General features: G+C 34.0%; 1 pseudogene; it reads left to right on the top strand.

Moving 5' to 3' along the window:
* Positions 1–7,020: 7,020 nt before the first annotated feature.
* LOC105485597 (enolase-phosphatase E1 pseudogene) lies at positions 7,021–9,010 on the top strand (annotated as a pseudogene).
* The last annotated feature ends 603 nt before the right edge of the window (positions 9,011–9,613 follow it).

The following is a 9,613-nucleotide window of genomic DNA, read 5'->3' as shown; positions in this document are numbered from 1 at the left end:
ATTATTTTTTTCTTTTGAGACGGAGTCTTGCTCTGTTGCCCAGGCTGGAGTGCAGTGGAGCAATCTCGGCTCACTGTAAGCTCTACCTCCCAGCTTCACGCCATTCTCCTGCCTCAGCCTCCCAAGTAGCTGGGACTACAGGTGCCTGCCACCACGCCTGTCTAATTTTTTGTACTTTTAGTAGAGATGGGGTTTCACCATGTTAGCCAGGATGGTCTCCATCTCCTGACCTCGTGATCCGCCCGCCTCAGCCTCCCAAAGTGCTGGGATTACAGGCGCAAGCGACCGCATCTGGCCAGGGGCAGCAATTTCATCTGTTATAGTCAGGTTTCATTTCAGGCAAGAAAGTGAAAGAAATGTTTAAACATGTTAAAGACATGGAAGGCTTTTCAGATTACAGAGCAGGAATTTCAAGGAAATTGCAAAGGAAGAAGATAGAAAATTCTCAGATTAGGTTACATACTTAGTGTTATATAGGTAGGAGAATACAGTGATAATGAACTGGAGGCCAGGAAACATGGCTCTTGAATGCTCAGTGCCTGGTGTGGCATCTACTATAAAATTGTTGCTTATAAATATTTGTTGATAAAAATAAAACACATTAACAATGCAATTTGCCTCTATAATATTGTGACTGTTAACCATTAAAAATCTAGTGGTAAAATCCTTCGAAATGCTTAAGTAAATGGTTCCTTTTTACTGTTTATGAGGAATTTATTCTTATTTATTCATTATTAGCAAACTGAATCTCATTGTAAATTTTTCCAAAACTAATTGGCATGAAATTGTCCTTAGCTTGTAGGTACAATACTAAATTGTTGACATAAATACAATTTAGGACAAATCTGATTCTGTGACTGAGGATGCCACTTCATTTACACAGATACCTATGACAAAAGTCACTATTTGATAAAATCTTAATCATCACTACAGGAAGGTGTTCTTACCATTTATTGATCAATCAAAATGTGTTACGGCCACTACAGAGTACAGGAATTCATTTAAAATTGTGTGTACTCATGATACAGGTAAAAACAATCACTAATGTAATTGCTGTAGCGTTATGCATAGCAAAACTGTAGCTATTCAAACTGCTACATATGCAGATAGAAGCCAGCAAAAAACACAGACAGTATCTGTATGCCATTATTCCAGATTAGGTTTAAGTCAAATGATGAGTCATTTGACTTAGTGTCAAATAAGTATAGATGACATGCAGAATAAATATTTAAAGCACTGCCAGACTTATTTAAAATTTTGTTTTTTAACTATCCACCATGTTAATTTTATCTATACTTTCAAATTTATAAATAATATAATAATATGAATATAATACTATGTAACAATAATAATTTAGACATGTGGTGATATTACACCATATTTCATTATTGAGAAGAACTTCAAATAAACTTTATTCAATCTCCTAACTTTACGGAGATAGAAACAGGCACAGAGAGAAGGTCATAGAGCCAAAAAAAATGATAAGATTTGAACTCACATCTGTTAATTCTCTGTTCAGTGCTTCTACACTCCTGCCTCATTTCGGTTCATGTTGAACTGTGCAAGCTGTTGCACATGACACAGATGAGAAAGGCATGCAATCTGTTCTGGAGATGTTTAAAAATGGAGAAGGATAAAGAACGAGACATATACATGTAGTACTATATTTTGGAAGATTTTTAAAAATAAGACCTTGTGGTGTAAAAATACTTTTTTCAAAAAGAAAGAAAAAAAAAACACAAAAAAAATACCTGAGAGTTGTAGAACAAGATACTCATATCAAATCAGGAGTGTCAAGAGAGACTTCAGTGGTTGTGATTGAAAGCTGCCTTATATGATAGACAGGGTTGAACCATGAGGTGTTTCAGATAATGGAAGTAATAGAATCAATGGCAGGAGCAGGGGGAGGTTAAGAATGCATATTTGTCAGGAATATTAAGACTAAATTAAATGGAAGGTTGAATAAACAGCTTGACATGAGGCTGGAAAAATATGCTGGTACGATATGAAGAAGTTAGAAATATCTAGATTGTCTTTAAGAATTAAAATATGACAAGCACATAGGATAAGTTTTAGTTGGGATATGAGTTTGTGAAATGACTGAATTTATTAAATGGCTCCGTGATAAATGTAATAAAGTCTGAACTAGAGTAAAGGTAGCAAGAATAACAAGGGGCAACTGATACACTTAAGGAAAAATATCTTGAATGAAATGTCGTTACCACAGTTTTTATTTCATATTTATTTATTTAAATTACACATATGGTTATATAGTTATTTAATTTACTTTTTATAATTGGTTCACAAATCAAAATGAAAGAACATAGATATTCAGGAATCTTGCTTCTATGTATGCCCCTATCTTCTCACTTATCTTTGCACAGATATTGATTTTTATTAGCCTTATATAATTTAGTGTTTCTTCCAATACAAGCAAATGTGACTATATATCCTTATTTCCTTATGTTCTCACACAAATGAATTCAGATTATATAAACTCTTCTACTTGACCACTTACTTAGTAATTTCTAAATATCTCTCCCTATAAGTAAACGGAAATCTTTCTTATTTATTTATTTTTTTGTAACAGCTGTATTGTCATTGTGATGCTTATGTAACCAGTCTTTTGTAGATGGATATCTTTTTTCAATTTTTTATATTTTAAATTATGCTACATTAAGTAAAACTGGATATGTCACATTTTGTACAAGAGTGTAGATGGATCTCTAAAAAATATAACTTTTTTTTTTCCAGAAGTAAGTTTGCTGGGTTAAGAACACATGCATTTGTAATTTTGGTACATATTGCCACATTGCTCTTACTGTAGTTGCACCACTCTACTCTCCCATTAACAATATATGAGACTGTTGCTATCCCTAGCCAGTAAATAGCTGACAAACTTGTGGATGTTGCAACCTGAGGAGTGAAAAATGCTATTTCAGCTTGCCTTTGTAAACATTTTGACTGAAGATATATTCTCATTTGTCTTGGAGGTGATTTGTGTTACTTTTAATGTGATCTATTGCTTCATGTCACTTGTCTATTTTCTTGTTAGATTTTTGCCTTTTTCTTACAAATTTTTTACAAGCTTTCTAATGTCAGGTAGATTATTCATTTGTCTGATGTGAGATGCGTATATTTTCACAAATGTATTATTTTCTTTTGCCTCCTGAAATATTTTTATGTAAGCAGATTTATTAATTTTTAGTGGCTTCTGAATTTTTAATCAGAATTAAGAAGGTTTCCTAATTTATAATGGTATTGGCTAATGTTTTATTTTACTGTTTGTGTGTTTAATATTTGAAACATTGACACATTTGAAATTTAATCTGGTTTACTGTATGAAATATTAATCTAATTTTAATACAGACAATTAGCGAGTTTTCTAACAAACACCATAGTAAAAAAATACATTATCTTATGAATAATTTTTTAAGTTTTCACTTTATAACATAATAAGCTACTTATATATTGCGCCTTGTTTCTAGATCTCCTGTTCAGCATTCATTTATTCATTTATTCATGTGACAATACCATGCTGCTTTAGTTATTGAGGTTTTACAGTTAGTTTTCGTAGGTCATGGCCATTTTTTCTCAGTTTTCCTGGATATTCTTGGTGGTTTATGCTGTCTATATGAATTTTCCAATCACCCTGTCTAGATATTTGCTATAGTTTGTTTTGTTTTTTAATTTATAATTACAAATGTTCTTCTCAGCAACATTTTATTTTGTTTCCATAAAGCTGTATATGTTCAGTTCACATTATAATTGATAGAAAAGTTGCTAACATTTTGCTTTAACAACAAACTTGGGTTTTAGTAATATAGTTGTGTGGAATGAACTTTGAAAACGTTTTGGCTTTTGCTTGATGATTTGTCTAAATATCTTTGGGAAAAGCAAGCCTTAGAAATTTTTTAAATGTTTAGATTAGTTTTTCCAAGCAAAATAATTTGTTTTCTACGAGATTTCTATATCTTATTTCAGTTACAAGTTCAACTAAAATATGTTTTCTAACATTACCTGATTATGTAGCTAAGACAAGTTACTAACTCTCTACATCTCAGTTTCCTCATCTGCTAAATGGAAATGTTAATAATAACTATCATATAAGGTTAAATAAGAATACAAACACACATACATAAGTATATATGTGTATTATTTATCTATTTATATTGTATTTCTTATCATTTATCTATTTATCTATCATCTATGTAAGTATCTATTAGAAACTTAAAATGCCTAGTATTCAGTAATACTTAATAAATGACAGTAATTCCCCTTTCTGTATTTATCACAATCAAGGGGCACAATGTAATGTAATCTGGTTATTGATTAAAATATTTTCAGCTAATCTTTAACTTCTTATAATTTTGAGTAATTCAATTACTAAGAAAGTGATAAAAAATACTTCAGTTAATTTTTGCTATGATCCACTTTTAAAAATCTGAGATTTAAAATTTTTCAAAAAATTATCTAGTCATTGAAAATTTGAATTGCACATTTTGAATTTTTGAGAACTTCTTGATTTCATATTTTTATTTTTACAAAATTGTACTGTTAAGCAATACAACAAGTACACTTTCTTCTAAAAGAAAATGTTTTTAGATATGAGAACTCAGTTGTTTTAATCTCCTGCCAAACTGTCATGGTGCATGGAATTTATGTTGTAGAATTAACATTTTTTTCCCCAAATGTAACCTATCTGGTTTCAAAAGACTTATTTGCCTTTGATGATTGTTTCACACGTTTAAAACTTAATTTCAGATCTCGTGTCACCGAGATAGATGGCAAGGTATCAAGTATTTCTGTAGAAATTTAGCCTGCCTCTTATTTACACATAGTTCCCAACGGATGAGTTCTATGAAGCACTGGATAATCTTCAAGAGTGTGGCAAAAATCACAGTTACAAGAGTTAAGAGACAGAAAACTTTGCCAAAAAAACCCTAAAAAAAAAATTAGAAGATAAATTCAGAGAAAGAACACAAACACACAATACAATTCTTGCAGAATTCAGAGTTCTGTTTTAGACTGCCTGACTCAGTGTTTTACCAAAGATTAATGAAAGAATACTTCATGTTTTGAAATTACCTACATATATTTATACTTTGGAAGTAATTCAGGTGTTAAAATCAAATGTGCAAGTATTGTAAGTATGATGTAAATGAAATTGAATAAGGCTTTTTATTATGGATTTGTTGTATATTTTGAAATTTCTCTATTTGAATCTAAAGTCTATCTTTTATGACTATAGCTTGTTCGTATCACAAATACAAGTGCTTAAATGAAAATGTGGATATATAATAAGAGTAGATAAAGCCCACAGAAAGTAAAAATAAGAAAATTATATTTGTGGTAATGGAAAAGAAGTTAATATTGGACTAAACTGTATAAACTTTTAGGAAAATTCAACTTTAAAATAGGATAATTGAATAGATTTACCTATTTTGCATGTACTTGAGTCATCATGACAAAAAAGTAAAACAAAAAACAAAAACAGAAAACATCTCTTGTGTTTTTAAGGTCAACTTTAAAATAAGTTCTGAGAATCACACATACACAAACAAAATTCTAGATTACAAAAATATCATATTAAGCAGAATGATGCTGGACTAAAAATAGATGCATAGACAAATGGCACAGAACAGAGAACCCAGAACTAAAGCCATGCATTTAGTCCGTTGATTATTTTTTAGAGAAAAATATTTATTTATAAAAGGTTACTATTTTCTGAGATTCATTAAGTTCATGATCTTATAAACAGAGCCCATATGTTTATTTTTTACATTATCTTTCTTATGTCCAGTAAAATACTTTCCCTTTAATAATCCTGTAACACTGCATTCAAATAATTTTGAAATGAAATGTGTATCATAAAACTTCAGAACAAAAAGTAAAGTAATAAAGGAATAGTTTCTTGTATCTTGGTGACAGCTGCAATGTAAGCATTTTTATAATCCCATTTTATAGATGAGGAAACAAAGCTCAAGCTAAAGTGAATCATCCGGGGTCACATGTAAACCAAATGGAAGACCCAAAACTGGAACCAAGTTTTATGAAAGAAGCAATGGTTTATATGGGGCATAATAGCTATCCAAGGAAATACAAGGCAATTCCCTGGGTCATCACTGCAGCCCCTGCACTGCTAGGACAATTCGGCAGTTAGAACCTTGGAGAAATAAACGCCACCACTAAAAGGAAGTCACTCATGTAACCATGAGCATTCATCAAGGCCTGAGGCTCTTTCTCTAGTAACATCAGCCTTCTAAAGTCAATCCTAAATTTGTATATTGTTTTCATTGATGCTGGAATTACTTTGGGTTAATTGAATTCCTCCGGAAAAACATGTAGAATTTTTATTTATTTTTAAAATTGAACTTTTAAGCTCAGGGGTACATGTGCAGATTTGTGATATAGGTAAACTTGTGTCATGGGAGTTTGTTGTGTAGATTATTTCACCACCTGAATATTAAGCCTAGTACCTGTTATTTTTTCTGATTCTCTTCCACCTCCCAGCCTCCACCTTATGAAAGGCTCCAATGTCTGTTGATTGATATTTGACAAAGATGCCAAGAACATACAATGGGGAAAGGACATTCTCTTCAATAAATGGCATTGGGAAAACTGGATATCCACATGTAGAACAATGAAATTAGATTCTTACTTTATACCATACAACAAAATTAACTCAAAATGAGACTAAATAGAAGATCTGAAACTATAAACTACTAAAATAAAACATGAAAAAATCTCCATGTCATTGATCTGGGCAATGAGTTTTTGGATATGACCCCAGAAACACGGGCAACAAAAGCAAACATAGACAAATGGGATTATATCAAACTAAAGAGATTCTGCACTGCAAAGGAAACAACAGAGTGAAGAAACATCTTAATGAATGGGAAATAATATATGCAAGCCGTACATGGGATAAGGGATTCACAGCCAAAATCTATAAGGGACTCAAACAATTCAATAACAAGAAAACAAATAACCCGATTAAAATATGGGCCAAGGTGGGCGGCCGCCTTTTCCAGTGCCAGGTGTGCAGAGGTGTTCTCTTCCCTACGCGCGGCGGGCTGCACTTGGTCGCTGGCTCCAAGATCGCGCAGGGCCATCGGAAGCCCAGGAAGGTACCGGGGGCCGCAGCCGCAGCCGGCGCCGCCCTCCACCCTCCCCGACTGCAGGCCGAGTACCGTAGCATCCGGTAGGGAAATGGTCGTGCTTTCGGTCCCCGCCGAAGTCACCGTGATCCTGTTAGATATCGAAGGTACCACAACCCCGCTTGCTTTCGTGAAGGACATTTTATTTCCTTACATCGAAGAAAATGTTAAAGAGGATCTGCAGATACATTGGGAAGAAGAGGAGTGCCAGCGGGCTGTCAGTCTTTTGAGGAAACAGGCTGAAGAGGACGCCCACCTGGATGGGGCGTTCCTATCCCTGCAGCGTCTGGGAATGGAGTGGATGATCTGCAGCAGATGATCCAGGCCGTGGTAGATAATGTGTGCTGGCAGATGTCCCTGGATCGAAAGACTACTGCACTCAAACAGCTGCAGGGCCACATATGGAGGGCGGCATTCACAGCTGGAAAGCAGAGTTCTTTGCAGATGTAGTTCCAGCAGTCAGGAAATGGAGAGAGGCCGGAATGAAGGTGTACATCTATTCCTCAGAGAGTGTGGAGGCACAGAAACTGTTATTTGGGCACTCTACGGAGGGAGATATTCTTGAGCTTGTCGATGGTCACTTTGATACCAAGATTGGACGCAAAGTGGAGAGTGAAAGTTACCGAAAGATTGCAGACAGCACTGGATGCTCAACCAACAACATTTTGTTTCTGACAGATGTTACTCGAGAGGCCAGTGCTGCTGAGGAAGCAGATGTGCACGTAGCTGTGGTGGTGAGACCAGGCAACGCAGGATTAACAGATGATGAGAAGACTTACTACAACCTCATCATATCCTTCAGCGAACTATACCTGCCTTCCTCAACCTAGAGAAGGGTTGCTAAGGCAGACCGCACTGTTCCCAGAGTTGTCCCTGTAGTGTCTAGGTTTATTCTAATGGTAAAAGTAACTTACTTAAAAAACATACATGTACACATAATATGCAAGTATGTATATATGTGTATGCTCAAATTAACTTCCACAGGCACATAAGTGAAAGAAGTCTGTATGCAAGTATGTATATATGTGTATGCTCAAATTAACTTCCACAGGTACATAAGTGAAAGAAGTCTCAGTTCAGTGAACACAAAACTTATTTAAAGATGTTTTATATGTAGAAATTGTTTGAAATCATACTCTAACCCTTAGTGAGAGCGAAGTGTAGTTGATAGAAGAAATTGCTAAAAACCAATCTAATGTGCTATGTTTATCAAGTCATGTACTAAAATGGAAAGCTAGTTTTGAGAGATTATTCAGAAGTCTTGTTATTTTAAAAATGAAATATTTCAGACTTTTTTCTAATAATAATTCATTGCCCCTGTTTGTGATTTAGAAGATTATAACAGCTGTATTTCATATTTGCATCCTTATGTATATCAAAGACCAAGGTATTTCCTTCTGCTCCAAAAGATGAAAATTGGGAAAGAAAACTCACTTGAGTCTTGATCAAACAAGTGTCTTTGAAGAAGAAACTTGATAATCATTGTGGCACCCACAGCAAGCAGTTGCCTTACCAGTGAAAAAGGTGCACTGATGTAACAGCTAAAACAGAGCTGTGTTCTTAATGGAACAGTTCTAATCCTGCCGGGTGTTATCATTATATATTTTATAGTTACCTTTCTAACTACTGAGCACAGTTTGAGAATATGTTAATTGCTATTTACTATTTAAAAAGTTTTACTGAAATCAGTCCATAAGATTAAGATGAGCCCTAATACGTAAGATTTTCTTCTGGAATGGATGTGAGAAATGTAAATTTTATAACAGCAGTATTTATCCTGGTTTAATTCTAATAGGATGTCTGTTAATTTCATGTTGTGATTAATAAAAGCATTTTCTTCTTAAAAAAAATGGGCCAAGGACTTGGATGTCAAAAGAACACATACAAAGGGCTAGCAGTTACATAAAAACACACTCAACATCACTAGTCATCAGGAAAATGTAAATCAAAACCACAATGAAATATGACCTCACACATGTTAAAATGGCTAGTGTTAAAAAAGACGAGGAATAACAAGTGTTGGAGAGGTTGTATAGAAAAGGGAATTCTTGCACAGTGTTGGCAGGAATGTAAACAACCTGGTGGTTCCTCAGAAAATTAAAAATATAACTATCATATGACATAGCAATCCATCTAGTTAATATATATGCAAAGGAAATGAAATCAGTATGTTGAAGAGATCTCTGGACTCCCATGTTCTTTGCAGCAGCATTCACAACAGCCAAGACAGAAAGTCGATAAAAGTGACCACCAAAGGATGAGTAAATAAAGCAAATGAGGTATATATACATAATGAAATACTATTCAGCATTAACAAAGAAGAAAATCCTGTCATTTGCAACAACATGGATGAGCCTGGTGGACATTAAGTATAATAAGCCAGTCACAGAAAGACAAATACTGGATGATTTCAGTCATAGTCTAAAATCACCAAATTTACAGAAGCAGAGAGT

The sequence above is a fragment of the Macaca nemestrina genome, chromosome 16 (genome assembly GCF_043159975.1).
Source record: "Macaca nemestrina isolate mMacNem1 chromosome 16, mMacNem.hap1, whole genome shotgun sequence".
NCBI classification, from domain to species: Eukaryota; Metazoa; Chordata; class Mammalia; order Primates; family Cercopithecidae; genus Macaca; species Macaca nemestrina.
This window is presented reverse-complemented; position numbering and strand designations above follow the sequence as displayed.